Source organism: Amblyraja radiata, chromosome 12 (genome assembly GCF_010909765.2).
Source record: "Amblyraja radiata isolate CabotCenter1 chromosome 12, sAmbRad1.1.pri, whole genome shotgun sequence".
Classification (NCBI taxonomy): domain Eukaryota; kingdom Metazoa; phylum Chordata; class Chondrichthyes; order Rajiformes; family Rajidae; genus Amblyraja; species Amblyraja radiata.
This window is the reverse complement of record NC_045967.1, coordinates 30,418,574-30,443,861: the sequence shown is the minus strand read 5'-3', so window position 1 is coordinate 30,443,861 and position 25,288 is coordinate 30,418,574. Positions and strand designations below refer to the sequence as shown.

Here is a 25,288-nt window from a genome sequence, read left to right as displayed (position 1 = left end):
GTTACATGGCTGGTATCTGGAATGTGCAACCAGAGGTGGGGTGGTGGAGGTAGGAACAGTCAGAACATTTAAGAGGCACCTGGACATGCACAATCTGGAAATGCACAACATTTAAGAGGCATCAACATGCACAACATGAATCCTACCTTAACAACGATCACCCCTTGAACTACCATGGACATGTTTTTCTAATAATGTTTTTGCACTAATGTCTTGTTTTTTGGCAGTCTTCTTTCTTTCAGATTTTTGTGTAATTTGTGTATAATTTATTTTTGTGTGCTTGTCTTTGTCGAGACCCTTGTGATGCTGCCAGTGAGCCATAGCCCATCCCGACGGCACGGCCTGGTCCGTCTGCCATGGAGACGGGAACCCAGCTGGAGAGGGAAGTCCAGTGATCCATGGCCGTATCCCGATGGCAGGCTAGGCCCTTCCTGCGCGGAGATGGGCACACATGGAAAGGGAAGCCCAGCGATCCAGGACCATATACCAACGGCAGACCTGGCTTGCCCACCGCAGAACCAGGAACCTGCCCGAAGAGGGAAGCTGTGGTGATGAAGATTGAGGGAGATGGCCGCAGATGCTGCACAAAGGGGCGGGTAAGAAGCCCCATTGGGGTCTTTTGTTCTGCGCCCTCAAGGTTGGCTGCAGGAGGCGATGGCCAGCACCGCCGTTCAATGTGATCATGGCTGATCAACCCCATTCAGTACCCTATTCCTGCCTTCTCCCCATATCCCCTGACTCGCCTATCTAGCTCTCTCTTGAAAGTATCCAGAGAACCGGCCTCCACCGCTGAGGCAGATAAATCCACAGACTCACCACTCTCTGTGAGAAAAAGTGTTTCCTCGTCTGTTCTAAATGGCTTACCCCTTATTCTTAAACTGTGGCACCTGGTTCTGGACTCCCCCAACATCGGGAACATGTTTCCTGCCTCTAGTGTGTCCAAACCCTTAATAATCTTATATGTTTCAATAAGATGCCCTCTCATCCTTCTAAACTTTAGAGTATACAAGCCCAGCCACTCCATTCTCTCAGCATATGACAGTCCCGCCATCCTGGGAATTAACCTTGTAAACCTACGCTGCACTCGCTCAATGGCAATAATGTCCTTCCTCAAATTAGAGGACCCAAAACTGCATACAATACTGCAGGTGTGGTTTAGACTTTAGGAGAGCTACAATCTGCCACAGGCAATTATGGTCCAATTCTATACGGCCATCGTAGAGTCTGTTCTCACCTTCTCTATCATGGTCTGGTTTGGCTCAGCCACCAAGCACGACACCTGGAGGCTGCAGCAAATCGTCCGATCAGCAGAGATGGTTATTGGCTGCACTCTTCCCTCCATTGATGAACTGTACGCTGCAAGGGCCAGGAAGCAAACGGGCAAGATCATCTCTGATCCCTCTCACCCTGGCCACAAACTCTTTGAATCACTTCCCTCTGGAAGGCAACTCCGGACTGTCAAAGCTGCCATAGCCAGACATAAAAACAGTTTTTATCCACGAGTATTTAAGGATTTAAGATGGAACTGCAGATGCTGGAAAATCGAAGGTAGACACTGCTGCATCGACGATTGCTTCGGTGCTACCTCCTGCACCCACACACAACTGACTGACTTCATCCACTTCACCACTAACTTCCATCCGGCACTCAAATACACCTGGACCAGTTCCGACATTTCCCTGCCAATTCTAGACCTCACTATCTCCATCGCAGGTGATAGACTTCTGACCGACATCCACTATAAACCCACTGACTCCCATGGCTATCTAGACTACTCTTTGTCCCATCCTGCTTCCTGTAAGAACTCCGTCCCCTACTCCCAATTCCTCCGTCTATGCCGCACCTGCTCCCAGGATGAGGTGTTCCACACCAGGGCATCGGAAATGTCCTCATTCTTCAGGGGACGGGGGTTCCCCTCCTCTACTATAGATGAGGCTCTCACCAGGGTATCTTCCATACCCCGTAACATTGCTCTCTCTCCCCATCCCCCCACTCGTAACAAGGGCAGAGTCTCCCTAGTCCTCACCTTTCACCCCACTAGCCATCACATACAACAAATTGTCCTCCGTCATTTTCGCCACCTCCAACGTGACCCCACCACTCGCCACATCTTCCCATCTCCTCCCCTGTCTGCTTTCTGCAAAGACCACTCCCTCCGTAACTCCCTGGTCAATTCTTCCCTTCCCTCCCGCACCACCCCCTCCCCGGGCACTTTCCCTTGCAACCGCAAGAGATGCTACACTTGTTGCTTTACCTCCCCCCTCGACTCCATCCAAGGACCCAAGCAGTCGTTCCAGGTGCGACAGAAGGATTTTGGCTCGAAACGTTGCCTATTTCCTTCGCTCCATAGATGCTGCTGCATCCACTGAGTTTCTCCAGCTCTTTTGTCTACCTTTTATTCACGAGTCGTTGCTCTACTCAACAGCCAAAAATCTGTAGCCTCCCTTTGATCTGGTATTTTGCTGGTTCACATGCTTGATCAATGATGTTTTATCATTAATGTTTTATTATTATTAATGTTTAGTGTTTTCTGAGTCATTCGTAACTGTTACTGTATGTCATGTTGTTACTTGTGGGTGGAGCACCAAGGCAATTTCCTTGTATGTGAATACTTGGCCAATAAACTTACTTACTTACTTACTCAGGCCCTATACAACTGCAGAAGGACCTCTTTGATCCTATAATCAACTCCTCTTGTTATAAAGGCCAACATGCCATTCACATTCTTCACTGCCTGCAGTGGCCATTAGTCTTATTTTGTGTGTCTTTAATTATGGCATTTGTCTTTAAATTTTAGACTGCCCATTATTATGTGGGTGGGATTTATTACGTAGAAGGGTTTCTTACGCAGAAGCTTAGTTTTTAGTTTAGCTCGGATTTACATGGCGGTATACCCTTCGACTATGTGAAGATTAACCAAGACATGAGGGGTTTTCTAACATTTAAAGCAATATGCTGGAGTTTGACGAAGTTTAAAGTGTACGATTCGGAGAAGAAAGTCGGATGTGTTTCTTATTGTATTTCTTCAACAATAAAGAAACTATTAATCAAAAAACTGAGTTATGAAGATTTATCTGGGAAGAAGCTCTGAAGGTCTCATGGAGAGCTCACATGCGTATTACGACATTCTCCTTAAACCATGTAGTCTCTTTAGTGGCTGGAGGGAGTAATCTCTTGAATGATATAAAAATCTGCCGCTACATAAAGTCGAAGGATACCTCTGACAGGAGGTGAGAGCCAGTCCCAGAGAGTGGGACAAAGGACTTGGCTGGGATTTAGAAAGAGGTTTTGGCCAGAAGACCGGTTACTGAAGAGGAACTGAAGACAATAGATGGCCTAGAGGTTTATCGACAGTGACACGACTTATCTGAAGATTGAAGACATTATCACGAAAATCATGAGTAGAAATCGACTATTGTACATTGAATTTTAAAGTTGGGAAGCTTTATGCCGAAAGCTAGTGCTGCTGGCTTGGAAGATAGCTAATACATTGTTTTTCCACTGCCTGGAGAAATTCAGATGTCTCTGAATTGGAAAGTGAGGGTACAAGATGCAGCTCTAGAGCATCGAAGTCAATGAACTCTGGACCAAGAGGAAAAACTGCTCCAAGTGCGTCAGCAGTTGGATAAATTCCACAATCGAGGTCCACCAGATTTCATGGCTTTGAACACCCATTGCAAAAGAGTAAGATGGGTAAAACATCATCTCAGCAAATGGGTGCTAGATTGAAACAAACTACTTATGGAGCCACTGGAGAGGCTCGGGACAAACCAACTGCTGAGTATGCGTTTCCAAGGCCTGATGCACAGGCTCGAGCAAGCCAGTTTGAGTCACAGAGGCCTGCCTATCGTCCATTGGTGCCAAGCCAAGGTTATCAGGATGGACTATTTGCATGGGCGAAAAGGCAAGCTGAATTCAACCATATCATAGCTCGACAAAATACCTCTCTCACTCTACCACCAGCGGAAATTCCTACATATGATGGAGATCCTTTGCAGTATGAAGCTTTCGTAAGGGCATTAGAAGAAGTATTAGAAATGAAAAGTGCAGATGAAAAGGAGCGCTTATGATTTCTCATGAAGTACACAAGCGGAGATGTTCAGGTACTTGTAGAAAGTTGTCAAAATGTGCCTGACAGCCAAAGCTATAAAGAGGCAAGAAGATTACTTAAAGAACGTTTTGGTAATGAACAGAGGATTGCGAATGCATGCACGGAGAAGGCCCAAGCTTGGAAAAGTATCAAGCCAAAAGATGGGGAAGCATTGAGTGATTATGCAATATTTCTTAGAGGTTGTTGCAGCTCGATGAAAAATCTTGACCACATGGAGGAAATGAATCTTGCAAGCAATACTAGAATCATCATTAGCAAGTTGCACTGAAGACTGAGTTTTACCTCTGTTCAATGATTCAAACTCTTCACTGGCGTTTCTGAAACATTGGAACAGTTATTCCATCAATATGAAATCTTTGATCATGGACTTGACCTTTGACAATGGAGATGCTTCTACACTTGCTGGGTTTAATCTTCATCCTTGCGCATGTGATGTTTTGATGAAGTTTTTCCAGAAGTCTCATGGTGCAGAGGACATATTGTTATATCGTCCATATAGGCTTGTGTAGATGGCAATAGCTGACCACACTTTCGCCGTTTTTCTCCCACAACCCATTTTGATGCTCTGATAATGAGCTCCATTGCCAAATTGATGTTGTGGGGGTGAGATTGTTGGGATGTCAGCGGGGACAAAAATCAGTTCATCTTTTAACTCATCAGTGTAGATAGTTCTGATGTGTCCTTCCTCCTTTTTTGATGCTTTCAGGGAACCGCTTTTCTCTTTTCTGAAAATGCCTTTCACAAACATAATGGGACCTTTGTAGAAGTTCTTGCTTTTTCCCTCTTTTTGCATAATTTCCTTAAATTCTCCGCTCTGCGCAGCTTTGAGAGCCTCTGTTTTAGGTCCTTTTGAAGGAGATTGATGCCCTCCCTTTCTTCTCCTGTTGCTTTTTTCCACACCTTCCTCAGGCCTCTTCTTTCTTTAACAAGTGGTTGGATTTCCTGGAGTCGACGGGACTTGGGGGAGGAGGCCTACCTTTTCTGCTGAGTTGTTCCTTCTCACCAAATTTCTCGTTTCCATAGCTGTAGACTAGATCACTTATCTTCTCCAACTTCTTTTCTGCTGATCCCTTGATTCCACTTAAGATTAAGCTCACCTCTGCATTGATGATTTCCCACTCCTTGCTGTTAGACTTTGGCCATTTCACCAACGGTTTACGTCCTTGCATGTTATCCCCTTTATGATGTGCCTGGTTGCGTCGTGGACTGTTGCCTGAAACTTCTGCCACATCCTGTAGGGTGCTGATGCTCTGCGGACTGTGATTTCTTCCTGCCGCTGAGTTTCATCCGACTGATTTGACCTTCCTCTTGACAGAATCTGGTCAATGCGGGGCCCTGGGTTGGGGATTTTCAAGCATTTCTTCCGTCCCTGATGAATTTTAAGACCACGATGTTAATTTAGTCCAGCCACACCTACATGTCTGAAAATGTGCCAACTGCTCGTTTTTGAAGAGTTTTGCCACTTACCTGATTCAATGTCGTGTCCATTCCAAGGTTGGTTACTGGGTAGTCAGTCGATGAGTCATCTTGCGCCCCCACTCTCGCAGACTCTGTGGATAATCTGCCTTCCTGTTTTTGCTACCAAAGTGGATAACCTCAAATTTATCCGCATTAAAGTTCATCTGCCATGCATCTGCCCACTCCCCCAACCTGTCCAAGTCACCCTGCATTCTCATAGCATCCTCCTCACAATTCACACTGCCACCCAGCTTTGTGTCATCTGCAAATTTGCTAATGTTACTTTGAATCCCTTCATCTAAATCATTGATGTGTATTGTAAATAGCTGCGGTCCCAGCACCGAGCCGTGCGGTACCCCACTAGTCACTGCCTGCCATTCTGAAAGGGACCCGTTAATCCCTACTCTTTGTTTCCTGTCTGCCAACCAATTTTCTATCCATGTCAGCACTCTACCCCCAATACCATGTGCCCTAATTTTGCCCACTAATCTCCTATGTGGGACCTTATCAAATTGAAGTCAAGTCAAGTCACGAGAGTTTATTGTCATGTGTCCCAGATAGGACAATGGAATTCTTGCTTGCTGCAGCACAACAGAATATTGTAGGCATGAATACAGATCAGATCAGTGAGTCCATATGCCATAGAATATATATATACACACATAAATAAACACATAATGTGCATCGGCTGTTATAGTTCAGAATTTGTTTGAAGTTGTGTTTAATAATCTGATGGCTGTGGGGAAGATGCTGTTCCTAAACCTGGATGTTGCAGATTTCAGGTTTCTGTACCTTCTACCTGATGGCAGCGGAGAGATGAGTGTGGCCAAGATGGTGTGGGTCCTTGATGATACTGGCAGCCTTTTTGAGACAGCGATTGCGATAAATCCCCTCGATGCTAGGGAGGTAAGAGCCAATGATGGACTAGGCAGTGTTTACAACGTTTTGCAGACTTTTCCACTCCTGGACGCTCAGGCTGCCGTACCAAGCCATGATGCAACCGGTCAGCATTCTCTCTACTGTACACCAGTAGAAGTTCGAGAGAGTCCTCCTTGACATACCGACTCTTCATAATCTTCTCAGGAAGTAGAGGCGTTGATGTGCTTTATTTATGATTGCATCAGTGTTCTGGGACCAGGAGAAATCTTCGGAAATATGCACGGCCGGGAATTTGAAGTTCTTGACCCTTTCCACCATCGACCCGTTGGTATAAACGGGACTGTGGGTCCCCATCCTACCCCTTCCGAAGTCCACAATCAGTTCCTTGGTTTTGCTGGTGTTGAGAGCCAGGTTATTGTGCTGGCACCATTTGGTCAATCGGTTGATTTCACTTCTATACTCTGACTCGTCCCCATCAGAGATACGTCCCACATGATGTCATCGGCGAACTTGATGATGGAGTTCGCACTATGTCCGGCTACGCTGTCATGAGTATAGAGTGAGTAGAGCAGGGGGCTGAGCAACAGCCTTGAGGTGCTCCTGTGCTGATTGTTATCGAGGATGACACATTTCCACCAATATGGACAGACTGTGGCTGTGAATGAGGAAGTCGAGGATCAAATTGATCACACTTTTATAGGAAAAGTTAAAATTAGCATTCCAATCAGCTGAACAATTTATATCACAATACTGTATGTGACCTGAACTAATTTTTTTTCATTATGCGATTGAAACTCTTGCCACCACACTGTTCTCACATCTTGTCCTTTTCCCCTCTGGTTCCTATTAAATCATTTCGCTCTTACCTTAAACCTAGTAGTTCTTGATTCCCTGCACTGGGTAAAGGTATTTGTGTATTCACACTGTCTTTTCCTTCCGACCTTTCCCTATAGCTCAGGCCCTCAAGTCCTGGCAACATCCTCATAAACATTTTTTGCACCCTTTCCAGCTTGACGGCATCTTTCCTTGGAAAGGTAATTAATACTCTAAGTGCAACCTCACCAACATCTTTTACAACTGTAACATAACATTGCAAGTTCCATACCCATTTCCCTGACTCTAAAGGGGCAACTTGCCAACTGTCTGCTTCACCACTCTATCTACCCATGGTGACATTTTCATGGAAATATGTACGTACTCTCAGATCCCTATGCTCTATAACACTCCCCACGGCCCTACCATTCACTGAGAAGGTTTGGTTCTGGTCGTCTTCCTGATATGCAGTACTTCACACTTATCAATTAGCCATTCCTCTGTGTACTTGCTCAGCATATCGAGATGCCATTGTAATTCTTGATAACCATCTTCACTGTCGATGCTACCACCTATATTTTGGTGTCATCTGCAAATTTACTAATTGCTGTTTGTCATCTATAGTAATGATTGGAAGGAGAATGTATTTGGGGGCCTATTCTAGTATTTTATTTATTTGGGGATGCTCACCTTGTTGGGAGTGCAACTCCTTTGTCCAATTGTACATCAGCCCAATCAATTTGTCTTTACACTATTTGGCATTTTGCTCAAGTAATAATCCTGTTGCAAAAGTTTACCAGAAGACAGCAGCAAATGTGCAGAGTAACCATATACTTGACAAATAAATGTCAACAAGCATAATGATGAGGTTGCAATTCAGTAATAAACAAGTAAAAGACACATATTGCTCGGAAAATGAAAAGCCAAATAGGGTAGCGGAACAAAATGATCTTGGAGTACAAATACACAAAATACTAAATGTAGTGACAAATATTAATAAGCCTGTGAAATGAAAATGAAACAAACAGCAAATGTTTATGTCCAGAGTGACAGAATTATAAAATATATTATTATATTATTCCATTTAGGGCTCAAAATGTTAAAATGCTGACAAACTGCAGAAACTCTGATTGGGTTATTTGATAGTGAGGTCATTTGGAAATTTAATCTTGTGCTGGGTCATTAACTATTTCAATTGTCTTGCATTTTATGACTTGATTCTGCATAAAAATCCCAAAGCACAGAAGGTGATTCCCCACTTGAAGGGAGATTAAACTGTTCCCGTGTGAGCTGATGCTGCTAACTTTCAAACCAATTAAATAATGTGAGTTAACATACCTAGAACATTAAGGGTGGCTTTTCCATTTACTATTTGGCCACCAGTAGGGTAAATAAATCCCGAGCTCTGTGCTACATTCACAAACCAGCAATGTGTCAGGAGAGGATTCCTTTTCTCATAATCAACAGACAGATTTTCCACTCACTGCTAAAAAGTGTGGCTCCCTTGCATTTATTACACCTGCAATGTATTTGTGTGAAACTTAATGAGGGGGAGTTTGAAGAATACATCTACCGTAATAATTCACTCAGAATGTAAGTTTCAATAAGACCACATCCCATTCTTCTAATTTCCTATGTCCAGGCACATCTACTCAAATTCTCTTGATATACCAATCTCTTCATGACAAGCATAAACCGAGTAACCTTTTTCTGCATTACCTTCAATGCAAGTTAATCCTGCCTTAAATATAGAAAACTAAACTCTGTGCATTGCTCCAGCTTGTGTTCTAACCAAAGTTGCATCAAACCTTTCCTGCTTTCACGCTCCATATACTTACAGCATGCACAACATCCTCACAATGAAGAATGACTTCACTATGAGACAAATGGGAAAATACTTGTTTTATGATTTCAGAATACTCCTCCTTCACTCATTTGCATTAGGATGTGCCCCTGTGTGACACTCCTTAACTTTGCTGGATGGCATGACTGCCAATGTCATTGCAAAAGATGGAAGAGAACGAAAATGATTCCCAGAGGATATATTTAGCTAACTTGCTGCCTGCATGGAATAAATCTTGCACATTGGGCAGGTGCATGATGAAAGTAAACCAACTTCCAGGTTACTTTGTGTGATGCTCAGAATGACATTGTGTAAAATCAGCAGACTGAGTGATGCAGTTTAAATCTGTAGGAAAATACTTCACAAAATAGAACTTACACTGTGCTATGTGCACAGCTGATGCCTTGCATCCTTGAAAAACTGTCAGTTTAAAAAAACTTTCCTGTCTTAATCTGTGACTGTCACTCGATGCCATTGCAATGTCTTATCAATGTAATGGTTGCATTGAGTTGAAGATCAACTGATCAATTCCGTCATGACAAGGTGGAATTAATCTAGAATCAAAAAATTCCCAACCATTCTGTGGCTTTTCTATGCAGATTTCTTGTCCTGAAGTGATGTGCTTCTCATCTTTCTGGACAAGAATGGCTGGCAGCAAAAAATTAGAGGTAACAACTAACTAAAATAGAAAATGATTTATAGGAAAATATTCTCTTGGGCAAAGCCTCCTTTGGCCGAGCACTGTACCCTGGATTCTGGATGCTTTTCCCACAAATGCCTTAATAGTTTGTACATGTCAAATGGCATGGGAGTGAGGGCATCAAGGGTCAAATCTCTCATTCTGTTAATGTGCAACAGCAAAGACTGCAGGTAGGGATCCAAAACATTCATTCTCAGTGCAAGGAGCGATATCTTGTGAATATACTTATGGTAGATAATTAAAAAAGCAGTAGGGTAGAGACTTAAGGCCCAGACAGTGATTGATGTGGATGTGTCAAAGGTAGAAAGAAATGAATGGTTCTCTGCAGGAGCCATTAAATGACAAAAAATAAAATGATAGCAGAGGAACAAATGAGGCAATGAATCAAGAAATAAAGGATGCTTACGCAAGAATTAAGAAAATCATTAGAAAGTATCCAAATGATAATAGAAGCAATGGTTAAGATTTCAATTTGTTAAGAGTACCACGAGGACCTGAAGACAATGAAGTATTGAAGGACCAGCTGGACCAAAAACAAGACCTGTCAAAGGGTGGATGAGCTTCCAGCAAGCCAATGGCCATCCACACTTCAGTAGAAGTGGTGATCACTGTCGTACATAGCATTGTAAGGAACGATGCTAAAGCACACACACAAAAATCCTATACTTCCAGCGGCGGAAATCTGCAGGAACTTTGCAGCTGGTCGAGGTTCTGGTCCATCTAGGCACCATGACAACGGGTCTTTAAATCCTGGGCACACCCGGGGAGGGGTCAGTCTGACCTCAGGACTAAGGCGGCTGCACTCCTCCTTAAGTGCAAGGTTTTTGATGTTTTCAACTTTCAATGCTTTAACTATTCGTGAAGTGTCAAGGTCTACATAGATGGCAGCGTGTAGTCAGAGATGCAGAGTTGACGTCCTGGGCATTCAAGAGCATCGTCGTATCCACCGAGATGTGAAGATCAGGTTTGGCAAAGCGGATGGCATGGATCTCATCATATCATCAGTGTGGAGAGGTCCTGTAAACAACTCTGCTCAGGGTGGAGTGGGTCTGCTATTGAGTCAGAGAGCAAGGAGCGCGCTACAGGGTGTCCACTCTGTCAGTCCTCGACTCCTTATTGCTGAGTTAAGTGGTGACCCTGTCACCACTGTCATAGTATGCTACTCCCCTCACAATGGCAGCCCTGAGGCCAAAGTCGAACAATTCTACTCTGTCCTCCAAGTTGCGATGGAGCGAGTACTGCGCACAATTTTCTGGCTTTGCTTGGGGACCAAAACACTAAAATTCTCACTAAAAATTTAGGGGTGCCTCTATCTAGCAATTTTACAAACAATTGTTCATGATTAATTCTATCAAATGCCTTGGACGCATCAATAAAACATAGGAATACAGATAAATTCAGGCTTGTGTACCTGAACACAATCTCTTTAAGAGCATAGATACACAGGTCAGTTCCATGTTTTCTTTTGAACCCAAACTGATTGTCAGTAGTAAGGACATACATTTCTAGCTTTGTCAACAGTATTCTCTCCAGTACTTTAGACAAGATACTGGCTAATGCAATAGGTTGATAATTGTCAATACTGTTGAGCTTACCAGCCTTATCTTTAAGCACAGGCACTAACATTACAGACATAATAGCATTTGGCAGAACACCATGAACCAGACAACCATTAAAGCACATGGAAAGCAAAGGGCAGAGCTTATAGCTGGCATATTTTAGATGTTCTGCAGTAATGCAGTCCATACCGCAGGCTTTGTTGTTATCCAACATGTTAATGGCATCATAGACATCTGCTGCCCTAACTACCATATCTACAGAGAGATCAATATGTTCATGATTGATTCTAACTGGGTTACTTTTAACACAATTAAAAAGGTTACGGTAGTGCTCACGCCAACTCTCAGCTATTTTTTCTGGGCTACTAACACCTTCAATGTCAGACGGTAGGGGTGTTTTACTGTTATTCATTACTTTGACCTCTTTCCAGAAGTTAGTAAGGTTGTTATTCTGTAGCTTTCTGGCAAGCGAGTCTGCTCTCATTGTGTTTTCATTTTTCTTAATAAAACGAAGTGCATACTTAACTCTAGCATTTGTGCGTTTTTTCATATCTAGCAATACCCCCTGTCTAGGCCTACCTGCCTCTGACCAGAGTCTAAAGGCCTCTCTTGCCTCAGCGTACTGCTCAGCCACAAACTCATTCCACCCAGGTCTGATGTTGGGTACCTTACATTTACTTTTACAAAAGGGATCACTGGAAGCATTGAGCTATTTCACAATAACATCATACATGGCACAGAGTTTTTCAGCATGTTGCACATCCTTACAATTCATATCTGAGCACATGCAATGCAATATTATTTAAAAAAAACGTCCATTCACAGTGAGTATCCAGCCATAACCTCTCTGCTAAGGGGGTATGGCTGCCTAGCCTGCAGCTGTCTGTTTTTCATTTCTTTTTTCTTATTTTTAGTTAGTTTAGTGTTGTGTTTTTAAGGAGTTCTAGCTTTTTTATGTGTGGGGGAGGGGGAACTAATTTTCAGGGTCCCTACCTGGTCGGAGATGCAGCTTTTCTCCGGGCTGCACTTTCGACCCGTCCTCGCGGCCTACCAGCGGGCCTGGAGCGGCATTTCCTGAGGGGACCGCCCGGAGCCTCGGCATCGGCGGCATCGGCGGCGGCGGCATCGGCATCGGCTGCGGAGCTGTGGGTCCGAGGAGCGAGGGGACCGCCCGGAGCCTCGGCATCGGCGGCGGCGGCACCGGCATCGGCGGCGGCGGAGCTGCGGGTCTGAGGACGGCGGTGCAGCGCTGGAGCGCCATTGCGGGGCGGGCGGTGCCTTGCCTGAGTCACCGCGCTGGAACTCCGGTGAGCTGGGACCGGCGTTAAAAACATCGCGGAGCTGCGGGCGGCGGCGCTGAACTTTACATCGGGAGCCTGGGATCTCGCGACGAGATCGCCAGTTGAGCTCCATTCGGCGCGGCCTTGTCGGCTCCGGAAGCCACGGTCTCGAGTAGGGTGGCGGCCGTTCCAGGTTCCCCATGCCGCTGAGAGGACTCTCCTGACGCCGGAACATCATCACCCGGCGAGGACGGCCTGGAACATCGGGCCTCCGTAGAGGCAACTGTGGAGGCCTCAATAGGCCCAACTATGGGTGGACATTGGGGATGGGACTGGACTTTGTGCCTTCCCCCATAATGGGAACCATTGTGGGGGGATGTTTTTATGTTAAAGCTATTTATTATTGTTATGTTTGTATTCTTTTTTATGTGCTGCATTGGCAAAAAGAATTTCACTACATCTAGGTGTATGTGACAATAGATCAACCTTTGAACCTTTGAACCTTTGCTCAGTTTTGACCAGTCCAGTTTACTTGAGGAAGCAGCATTATTATTACTGGACATCAGGGGGACATTCTCAACATTTAACCGTCTGAAGAATGAGAGGGAATCTTATTGAAACATATAAGATTATTAAGAGGCAGGAAACATGTTCCTGATGTTGGGGGAGTCCAGAACCAGGGGCCACAGTTTAAGCGTAATTAGTAAGCCATTTAGAAAGGAAACGAGGAAACACTTTTTCTCACAGAGAGTTGTGAGTCTGTGGAATTCTCTGCTCAGAGGGCGGTGGAGGCCGGTTCTCTGGATATTTTCAAGAGAGCGCTAGATAGGGTTCTTAAAGATAGCGGAGTCAGGGGATATGGGGCGAAGGCAGCAACAGGGTACTGATTGGGGAGGATCAGCCATGTTCACATTGAATGGCAGTGCTGGCTCGCAGGGCCGAATGACCGACTCCTGCACCGATTGTCTATTGTCTTCCACTAGCCTTCTAGGCAATGGTTTCGAAGTCGTTCTTGCATGCTGTTTTTCAAATCTTTGAACGTCCATCAAATCCCTCTTCATGGTTCTTGGCTTCCCTTTTGCTATTGCAGGTACAGGAGGCATGAAAATATAATATAACAAAATAAGCGCATTCAAGGTGGATATTAGAATAGCAAATCTGTCAGCATTTGAAAGCAAGAGACTGCCAATCAATGTGTTCCACCCAGATCCTTTGATACGTTGTTCAACACATCATCTGACAGTATATTGCTGAAGGGATCTATGAAAAATTGATTTATCACAATGGATGTGACTGATGTAGATTTACAAAAGATATGTGGTAATAAACTAGCAAACATAAAAACTAATGGATTTAAAATAAATAAAATTACCCAATTAGCAATAATTGGTTAGTAGAAGGCAGGGAGCAAAGCTAATGGGAATCCTCTTGAACTGGGGACAGGTGACAAGCAATAACTCATATACAGTGCATTGAGAAAGTATTCAGACCCCTTCACTTTTTCCACATTTTGTTACATTACAGCCTTATTCTAAAATTGGTTACAGTCATTTTTTTTATCATCAATCTACGCACAATACCTCATAATATAAAAGTGAAAACAGGCGTTTAGTAATTATTGCAAAATAATTAAAAATAAATAACTGAAATATCACATTTACGTAAGTATTCAGACCCTTTGCTGTGACTCTCAAAATTGAGCTTTGGTGCATCGTGTTTCCATTGATTATCCTTGAGATGTTTCTACAACTTGATAGGAGTCTACAAGTGGTAAATTAAATTGATTGTACATGATTTGGAAAGGAACACACCTGTCTATATAAGGTCCCACAGTTGACAGTGCATGTCAGAGCAAAAAACAAGCCATGAAGACAAAGGAATTGGCTGTAGACCTCCGAGACAGGATTGTGTTGAGACACAGATCTGGGGAAGGGTATAAAACATTTTTTTGAACATTGCAGGTCCCGAAGAGCACAGTGGCCTCCGTCATTCTTGAATAAAGCTTTGAAACCACCAGGACTCTTCATAGAGCCTGGCCAAACTGAGCAATCGGGGGAGAAGGGCCTTAGGATAGAGACTTATTAATATATTCAGGGAGGTGACCAAGAACCCAATGGTCACTGACAGAGCTCCAGAGTTCCTCTGTGGAGATGGGAGAAACTTCCAGAAGGACAACTATATCTGCAGCACTCCATCAATCAGGCCTTTATTGTATAGTGGCCAGACAGAAGCCACTCCTCAGTTAAAGGCACATGACAGCCCGCTTGGAGTTTGCCGAAAGGCACCTAAACAAAATTCCCTGGCCTGATGAAACCAAGATTGAACTCTTTGGCCTGAATGCCAAGTGTCACGTCTGGAGTAAAACAGGCTCCGCTCATCACCTGGCCAATACCATATCTACGGTGAAGCATGGTGGTGGCAGCATCATGCTGTAGGGATGTTTTTCAGTGGTAGGAACTGGGAGATCAGTCAGGATCGAGGTAAATGCAGTATAATGTGGATAAATGTGAAGTTATCCACTTTGGTGGCAAAAACAGGAAAGCAGACTATTATCTAAATGGTGGCCGATTAGGAAAAGGGGAGATGCAGCGAGACCTGGGTGTCATGGTACACCAGTCATTGAAAGTAGGCATGCAGGTGCAGCAGGCAGTGAAGAAAGCGAATGGTATGTTAGCTTTCATAGCAAATGGATTTGAGTATAGGAGCAGGGAGGTTCTACTGCAGTTGTACAGGGTCTTGGTGAGACCACACCTGGAGTATTGCGTACAGTTTTGGTCTCCAAATCTGAGGAAGGACATTATAGCCATAGAGGGAGTGCAGAGAAGGTTCACCAGACTGATTCCTGGGATGTCATGACTTTCATATGAAGAAAGACTGGATAGACTTGGCTTATACTTGCTAGAATTTAGGAGATTGAGAGGGGATCTTATAGAAACGTACAAAATTCTTATGGGGTTGGACAGGCTAGATGCAGGAAGATTGTTTCCGATGTTGGGGAAGTCCAGAACAAGGGGTCACAGCTTAAGGATAAGGGGGAAATCCTTTAGGACCGAGATGAGAAGAAACTTTTTCACATAGAGAGTGGTGAATCTCTGGAACTCTCTGCCACAGAGGGTAGTTGAGGCCAGTTCATTGGCTATATTTAAGAGGGAGTTAGATGTGGCCCTTGTGGCTAAAGGGATCAGGGGGTATGGAGAGAAGGCAGGTACGGGATACTGAGTTGGATGAGCAGCCATGATCATATTGAATGGCGGTGCAGGCTCGAAGGACCGAATGGCCTACTCCTGCACCTATTTTCTATGTATCTATGTATTTAAAGATGAACGGAGCAAAGCATAGAGAGATCCTTGATGAAAACCTGCTCCAGAACGTTCAGGACCTCGGACTGGGGCAGACGTTCACCTTCCAACAGGACAACGACCTAAAGCTCACGTCCAAGACATCGCAAGAGTGGCTTTGTGACAAGTCTGTGAATGTCCGTAAGTGGCCCGGCCAGAGCCCGGACTTGAACCCGATCGAACATCTCTGGAGGGACCTGAAAATAGCTGTGCATCAACACTCCCCATCCAACCTGACAGAGCTTGAGAGGATCTGCAGAGAAGAATGGGATAAATTACCCAAATACAGGTGTGCCAAGCTTGTAGTGTGATACCCAAGAAGACTTGAGGTTGTAATCACTGCCAAAGGTGCCTCAATAAAGTACTGAGTAAAGGGTCTGAATACTTATGTAAATGTGATATTTCAGTTATTTATTTTTAATTATTTTGCAAAAATTTCTAAACACCTGTTTTCACTTATTTTATTGTGGGCTATTGCGTGTAGATTGCTGATTAAAAAAATGAATTTAATCCATATTAGAATAAGGCTGTAACGTAACAAAATGTGGAAAAAGTGAAGGGGTCTGAATACTTTCTGAATGCACTGTGCGTCAGTACTAGTACCTAATTACAATGCTGCAAGAAATGTTTCAGACATAGGGGATTTAACAGCCTTTTTGGGGGGGAGGGGGACTTTGTCATGACATGGTGAATGAGGAGAAGACCCACACAACAGTCAGGAAGAGAAATGGTTGATTGGAAAGAGAATACCTACATGTGCATCACCAAGGAGCAATGAGTGAGGAAAAAGTACACAAACTGCTGGAGTAACTCAACAGGTCAGGCAGCAGCTATGTTGGAGAACATGGATAGGTAATGTTTTGAGTCAAAACCTTTCTCACGGGTGAGTGAGAATACATCTAATTCAATGAAGAAGCGCTCACTGAGACGTGCTACTTGCTTTAGCCACAGAAGAGACGCAAAACTACATCTGGTAATGACTGAAGGTGAATTGTTATAAAGTTCTACACCTTGCACAATTCAGCTTTGTGCATGTGATATCAGCAATCCTCAAAACTGTTTGCATATTCCTGCAATAGGGAGTTATGGAAGCACTGGAAGAGCCAATTTCAACTCCTTATCTCAGTAAAGTTTAGGTTAAACAGCCTATACAAATGGATTCACCCAGCATGCATGTTACCTGATTTGCAAAGAACCACCCATGTCATCTTGAGGGGTCAGAATTCAAGATATTCAAAAACTGCAGAAGATTTTACTCCTGAATCTCCAGCTTAGAGGTGAGTGTGTACAGGTCATCACAGTGGTTCGTGCTCCTTAGCTGAGGAATAGTTGTGGCATATTCAACAAGCCATAATGCACTGAGCTTTCTGCTTTTGAACCACCACAACAATATAAAGGTGGTTACTTGGGGACAGGTGCTCATCACCTGCCTCATGCACACTTGATGGACTGCCTTCTTTATACACCTTATTCAGACACCATCCCCTTTCAATCTCTTCAGGATGGAGAAAAGTTCAAGAGTGGAATTTGGAAAATTGAAGCATCGGTGCAGCATAACATTGCTGTTCACCAAACCTATTTACAACATATCCTACATTTATCTGAATGCACTTCAACCAACAATTCCTCACATTTTTCCTCGTGTGTGATCCCTCGCATTTTTTAACCAATTAGTTTACTCCAGAGCTGTGCTTTCAACCAAAGATGATAGAGCGGAGCAAGATACGCCACTCGACGAAAAAAGCGTAGTAAGTCATGGGTGATTTTTCACACCATTTTAATGGACTGCCTCGACTACCGTCATTGGGTCCACATCTAAATCTTCAGCTCACTTTTCTGCTATAAATTGCTCTAATCATCAATGTAGACGACCCGACCTGTCAATCTACAGATTCTCCGATAACAAAGAAAGGTGAGGAAATATTATTATTTTCTGTCGATATTATTCTGTCCTGAAAATGTCATTTTCTGTTCTCCCATCAAAGGTCATTGGGAAACTAGGTATGTCGGTACATTAGAAAGTTATTAAAAAATTTTAAATAGATCTTTACTTACCACAATAATAAAGTCATCAATTTTAACACTTCTGTACATTTTTGTTTTTGTTCTTGTCAGGCAGGGTTCTCCAAAATATGGTCCGCGGGACACATCAGGCCCACCATGAGATTTTTCAAGCTCAGATTCGAGTCGGGGAGCACGGTGGCCTGGGGCTGCTCTTAGTGTTGTTACCGGTTAGGTCCCTCAACTTGTCAGAGCTGAAACATCACAAGGCCGCCGTGAAGAAGGGTGCAATGGTGGGGTTCGGCGGCGGCGGCGGTCAGAATGGGATGGCTGCGTGTTATAACATCCCATCATTCCCATCTCTCCCTTCCCTCTCTCCCTCTCTCCCTCTCTCCCTCTCTCCCTCTCTCCCTCTCTCCCTCTCCCTTTCTCGCTCCCTTCTCCCTCCCTTTTCTCTCTCCCTTCTCTCTCTCTCCCCCCCCCCTTTCTCTCCCCCCCTCTCTGCCCTGTCTCTCTGCTTCCCTCGCTCTCTCTGCGTGAGAGTTGGAAATCCTGCTAGTTTCTTCGGTCCAAAAGAGGATAAAAAGAAAATACTTAAATGGTCTTTGTAAGAAGGTTTTAATAAGCTCTTCTACATTTAAGGTAAATTGACATATTAGAGGCAAAATGCATCTTCAATATACAGGTCTCTTCCCACAACTGAAAACAATTGCACTTGTGATATATCATCCATTCTGCAGGTATGTAGTTATAATCAATTTTTTTCTTATTAGTTAATCATATATGATATTTTCTGTAATTTCAGATGTCGACAGTGGGTCCAGAATACTCATCGACAAGATCTCCCACACCAAACTCCGGTCTACTTGTCAACCGACTGCCGTCTTTGTTCTGAACACTTTGAACTTGACCAGTTTTCCAACAAGCAGACCAGGAACAGGCTAAATTGGAATGCAGTTCCAATGCTCTTTGACATTCCTAACTCGCCGAAACCTCTGTCTTCCCAACGCAGGTTACTCAAGAGGAAGAATGAGAACCTTCCATCCTCATCAAAGCCTTTAAAACAGCAAAGAGGCAAGTAATTTTTTCCTTTTTAAAATAAAATATATTCCCTCACTTTGGCTAATTATAAAAATTTGTATCCTAACTGATATAATTGCTAATGGTCAATATGTAATGGCAAGTATGGTCCCTTTATTTTCATTTGTAAAATGTTCTCAAAATTATAATCATACATAAGACTACACAGTGCAGGCGAATGGAATGCGTGCTAATATTTAATTCAAGAAAGAACATCAATTTAAAACTTCCTCAAGCATAATTCATACAACATTTAAATTGATTTAATTTAAAAAAAATCTTTAAAAAATCAAGATCATGATTTTCTTCTGGTAGATTGAAATTGGTGCATCACATCTATTTTTAATTATAATTAGTAGTAGATGCTAATTTATTCACATATAAATGCTTTATCTATTTATAACCCGTTGCCGAGCGGGTTTTTGGACAGTGTCAGTTTTTCGGAGCCCCGCGCGATGTCCGGACCAGCCCCGCAAAACTCCATACGGCTCCGCCGATCGAATTGGGGCCCCCCGCGAGGCCGTACAGCTCAAGCGACCACGTTAGGTCACGCTCGCCGCATGCAGTCGCATGCTGGTGGGACAGGCCCTTAAGACAATTAGTGACTTCATCAGAGCAGCTGGTGAATTTTTACAAGGTCTTTCTTTGCGTTACAATTGCATAATGCATCCGGACGAAGAAGTCCAAGAGGAAAACGATGGAGTTATTCAGACAAGGTAGTTGCCTTGTCCCTCTACCACCGGAGTCCCCGTGCATATCAGTTCTGCCAGCGCATTTTCACACTTCTATCAATTACATCCCTGCGGAGGTGGTTGAGTAATATTGAAGAGAGGCCTGGGTTTCCCCCTAAGATCTTTGAACTTTTGAAAGACAGGGTAGCAGGGATGACAGAGAGGGATACATTATATGTAGTCTCCTGTGATGAAATGAGTCCTCTCTTACAATATTACTGAAGAAAGTGCAGGCCTCTCTTACAATATTACTGAAGATTCAGTAGAGAGTTTTGAGGACTTTGGATCCCTAGGGAAGACATCAAGGCCTGCCAACCATGCTCTCGTTTTCACGGTTGGAGGCTTGATGGGGAAATGGAAGTAACCTGTAGGTTACTTTCTGTTTCAGGACTGCACAACGGCTGACAAACTGCAAACATTACTCAATGAATGTTTACAGAAGGTTAAGGCAATTGGACTACAGCCTAAGGCCGTGGTTTGTGACCAAGGCCCAAGCGATATTCGACTCTACACCAACTTGGGTGTGACAGAAGACCATCCTTTCTTCATCCATGGGGGAGCCAAGATCTATTGCATGCATTCAAAATGAAGATGGCGGCGCGTCCAGACGCAGCGGCTTTGCGCTCCCAAGCCCGAGTTTACTCGGAGCAGCCCGGTACCGAACGCGGCTGGAAAAACAAGGTAATTAAAAACCCCAGAACCCCTAGAACCCATAGGAACCCTAGTAACCCCGGAAACCCCAGGAACCATAAGAAGAAACTCACCTACAGGACGAGGGAATCCAAGACCCGCATCGCAATCCCGACTGGTCGCACATGGAGCCGCTCGGAACTGCTCAACATCGGACGTGGCTGCGAGAAACTGGCGTGTGAGTACTACAGTACCCTTACCATCCCGTTGGAGCTGGGCAGGAAAGTCCCTTGGATCACCACTCCAGAGGGCAGAAGAAGGAGCAAGCGCCGGGAACAGAAGCAGAAACATGGAAGGCGAGCGGGGGTGCAGGACAGGCTACGGAGGGCTCCACATAGACCATCGCTCCCAAGCGTCTTTCTGGCGAATGTCCGGTCACTCAACAACAAGCTGGATGAGGTAAGGCTCTGGATCAACACCCAGCGATCCCTGGAAGACTGCTGTGTGCTGATCTTCACAGAGACCTGGCGCAGCGCGCTGGTTCCCGATGGGGCTGTGGACCTGACCAACCGGTCACTGCATCGTGCTGATAGAACAAAGGACTCCGGTAAGAGCAAGGGTGGCAGGCTCTGCATCTATATCAATAATGACTGGTGCACCAACCACACTGCAATAGAGAGCTACTGTTCCCCAGACCTGGAATACCTACTGCTTAAATGTAGACTGTTTTACCTGCCTCGGGAGTTTACTGTGGTTTTCATCATGGCAATATACATCCCACCACAGGCTAATGCTAACCTAGCACTAGCACAGCTGCACTCGGCCATCTGTAAGCAGCAGGATGCTCACCCCGACGGTGCCTTCATTGTTTGCAGGGGACTTTAACCAGGTCGATCTACGTGCCACACTCCGCAAATTCCACCAGCATGTGCAGTGCCCTACCAGGGGCTCAAACACGTTGGATAAAGTGTACACCAACAGCAAGGACGCATACAGAGCTCTCCCCTGCCCATCCCTGGGACAATCCGATCACCTCTCACTGTTTCTACTGCCTGCATACAGACCCCTCATCTGCAAGACCAAACCTGCAATAAGGACGGTCAAAATATGGCCCGAGGACGCAACCCTACAACTCCAGGACTGCTTTGATCGCACCGACTGGGACCTGTTTGCACAACAGGCTACCAGTGGTACAGAGGTAGACTTGGAGGAGTACACATCCACTGTGCTCTCCTACATCAACTGCTGTGTGGAGACTGTCACAGTGGACAAGCAAATAAAGATGTTCCCAAACCGGAAACCCTGGATGAACAAGGAGGTTCAGGATCTACTAAGGGCACGCAACAATGCCTTTAAATCCAGGGACACTACTGCTTACAGTGCGGCCAGGTCGAACCTGAACAGAGGCATAAAAAAGGCCAAAGTCATCCACAGGCAAAGGGTAGAAGACCACTTCAATACCGCGGACACCAGAAGCATGTGGCAGGGTGTCAGGGACATCACTGACTACAAGAGCAGCCCCGCCTGCCCCCACGGTGATATCACACTGGCCAACGAACTAAACACCTTCTTTGCCCGGTTCGAAACTGGCAACACCACCAGGTGTGGAATAACCCCGGCCATAGCGGAGGGACAGGCCTTAACACTGAGCACTCAGGAGGTACAGTGCGCTCTGCGTAGGATCAATCCACGCAAGGCTGCAGGCCCGGATGGTGTACAGGGAAGAGTATTAAAGGACTGTGCTGTACAGCTGGCGGAGGTATTCACGAGAATCTTCAATCTATCTCTATCTCTGGCAACGGTCCCCAAGTGCCTGAAAACAGCCACCATAGTGCCGGTGCCGAAAAAGTCCAAAATCACGAACCTCAACGACTACCGGCCGGTTGCCCTGACTCCAATCCCCATGAAGTGCTTCGAAAGGCTGGTCCTCTCCCATATTAAATCCTGCCTCACTGGACTCTCATCAATTTGCATACAGGGCAAATAGATCGACAGAGGATGCCATCTCTCTGGCCCTTCACACTGTCCTGACTCACCTGGACAGACAGGGCACGTATGTGAGGATGCTCTTCATTGACTATAGGTCTGCATTCAATACGGTCATCCCCACCAAGCTCACCACCAAACTCCACCAGCAAGGCCTCAGCTCACCGATATGCGCTTGGATCCTGAACTTTCTCACGGAGCGACCGCAGGCAGTGAGACTGGGCCCGCACCTGTCCTCCACCATCACCCTGAGCACCGGCACACCACAGGGTTGTGTACTAAGCCCCATGCTCTACTCCCTCTTCACTCACGACTGTGTCCCTGCATTCGACACCAACACCATCGTGAAGTTTGCAGACGACACAACAGTGATTGGGCTGATCACCAACGGTGATGAAACAAACTACAGAGCGGAGGTGCAGAACCTGGCGGACTGGTGCGCCAATAACAACTTGGTACTAAACACCTCCAAGACCAAGGAGCTGATTATTGACTTCAGGAGGTCCCATTCTGGAGAATACGCCCCAATCTCCATTTACGGGGAAAGTGTGGAGAGAGTGTCCAGCTTTAAGTTTCTGGGCACTCACATTTCAGAAGACCTCACATGGTCCACAAACACCTCCGCGCTGGTCAAGAAGGCACAGCAACGACTGTTCTTCCTGAGGACATTAAAAAAGACTGGTCTGCCCCAACAGCTGCTGACAACGTTCTACCGCTGCACCACAGAGAGCATACTAACGTATGGCATCTCTGTGTGGTATCTCAGCTGCACGGAGAGGAGAGCTCTCCAGCGCGTCGTCAACAGAGCGCAGCGGATCATCGGGACAGAGCTACCAGCCTTGGAGGGCATCTACCACACGCGGTGCCTCAGGAAGGCCCTCAGCATCCATAAGGACTCATCACACCCCTGCCACGGTCTGTTTCAACTACTTCCCTCCGGCAGACGTTACAAGGCCTTCTACGACCGAACCTCTAGGCTCAGGAACAGTTTCATCCCAAGAGCTATAGCGGCTCTGAATCGGCCCTAATGAGTGCCCCCCCACCCACCCCCTTTGGACAGTCTCCCTCAGATGGTCACGTCAATCAATTCAGCTTGTTTATTTATGTATTGTATTTATTTACCTTCTTGTACATCAGTGGAGCTGCACACTAAATCTCGTTGCACTGACGTGCAATGACAATAAAAGATATATTATTATATTATTATATTATTATGACCCACCCCACTTGTTGAAAAACACTCGGTCAAATTTGGAGAAGTATGTATTTGAGGTCTAGGGAGAGGATGGCAAAGAAACATATCAAATGGACACATATATATGAATGTTATGAACATGATTCACAGTTGCCCATTAGAAAAGGCCATAAACTAAGCAGAGACCACTTTGTTCTAAACAGCTTCTTTAAAATGAGAATTAACAAGACTGCACAGGTTCTTAGCCATTCGGTAGCAGCAGACATCTACGCCTATGCAGCTCTTGGAAAGTTGACTGGGGAGGCTGTTTATACTGCGGAGTTCATTGAAATGATTGATGGACTGTTTGATTTATTTAACAGCAGGTTTTTCAAGGACCCCAAAAAGTTAAGGAGGCCTATGTCAGAAATGTCATTCTTTGAATCATGCTTGCCTGTACTCCAAAGCTTGACAGTGCTTGGAGCTAAAAATGTGTTGTTTGTCAAGGGATGGCAGATAGCAATTTCTTGCATTTCACAGCTGTGGCAGCACATAAAAGAAAGCACAGACGCTTGTTTTATGTTCACATCTCGGATCAACCAGGATGTTGTAGAGAATTTGTTCTCCACTATTCGGCGAAAGGGCAGATTCCGAGAAAATCCATCAGTGAAGGAGTTTCAATGTGCTTTTCGGATGGTTATGGTAGCTGAACTGATAAAGCCATCCGTGAGTGCAAACTGTTCCCCCGACCCTGACAACTTTATCTTAACACTGCAAACATTAACAAAAAACAGAGTCAAAAAACCATCTCCATCTATCTCCCAATAAGACAAAATAGAACAATGCAGTCTGCAGCATTTCACTTGATCTCCCTGAAGAGAATACACTGGCTTACATCGCAGGTCACATCTGTCGCAGAATCATCACTTCACATGAACTGTCCTCAAAATGCCACACATGCAGAGAAGCTCTACTACGACCTGAAGCACCATTAGTTGATCCTGCACTCATATTCATCTACCATAAAGCATATGACACATCAACATCTGACTTTGGCTCATTGATGGTGGATTCTGAATACTTTCTTGGGTTCTGTGAAGTGTGTGAGAAAGTGTTTCGCACAGAATTTGACGATTTTAACATGACCAGGAACAACATTTCCCATCTAATAAACACAGCAATACACAACACACATCAATACAAGGACATGAACTTGTGCAGCAATAGAGTCAAACCCCTGTCCCATGGTACGAGTTCATTCCACGAGTTCTCCCGAGTTGGCCCTGTTTTGAACTCGGAGATTTACGGTAATGGCCGCTCGTCGGTACTCGGGGATCTCGTGGACATTTTTCATCATGTTGAAAAATCTTCACAAGTCTTCCCGTGCTTACCTGCCATTAGCGAGTCTTCCCGAGTGCCTGCCGTTAGCACTAAGAGACATCCCCGAGTTCCGTGTACCCGCTACGTTCATTCTCCGTGCTTATCACGAGTTTGATTTTTTTTTAACTCGGGAGAGTTATTGGAACGAACTCGCACCGTGGGACAGTGCTATCAAGGTTAGAATTGTAGCAATCTTTGTGAATGTCCACATACACTATGGACTCAAATTTAAGATTAGAAAAATGCATAACACGACCGTTAAAAGGAGGTGTAAGAAACTTCAAAAAGTGGAACATAATTAAAGCGCATAACTTTCTTAGATTAT

General features: G+C 44.9%; 1 long non-coding RNA gene across 1 annotated transcript in view; it reads right to left on the bottom strand.

Annotated features, from left to right (window-relative positions):
* Nucleotides 1–18,870: 18,870 nt before the first annotated feature.
* The window catches only part of LOC116979014, an 18,254-nt gene continuing 11,836 nt past the window's right edge, over nucleotides 18,871–25,288 (bottom strand). Inside the window, exons 2-3 of the long non-coding RNA XR_004413614.1 lie at nucleotides 21,457–21,462; nucleotides 18,871–18,998 (exon numbers count right to left, since the gene is read on the bottom strand). This is a non-coding gene — a long non-coding RNA (uncharacterized LOC116979014). The remainder of the gene's footprint in view (nucleotides 18,999–21,456; nucleotides 21,463–25,288) is intronic.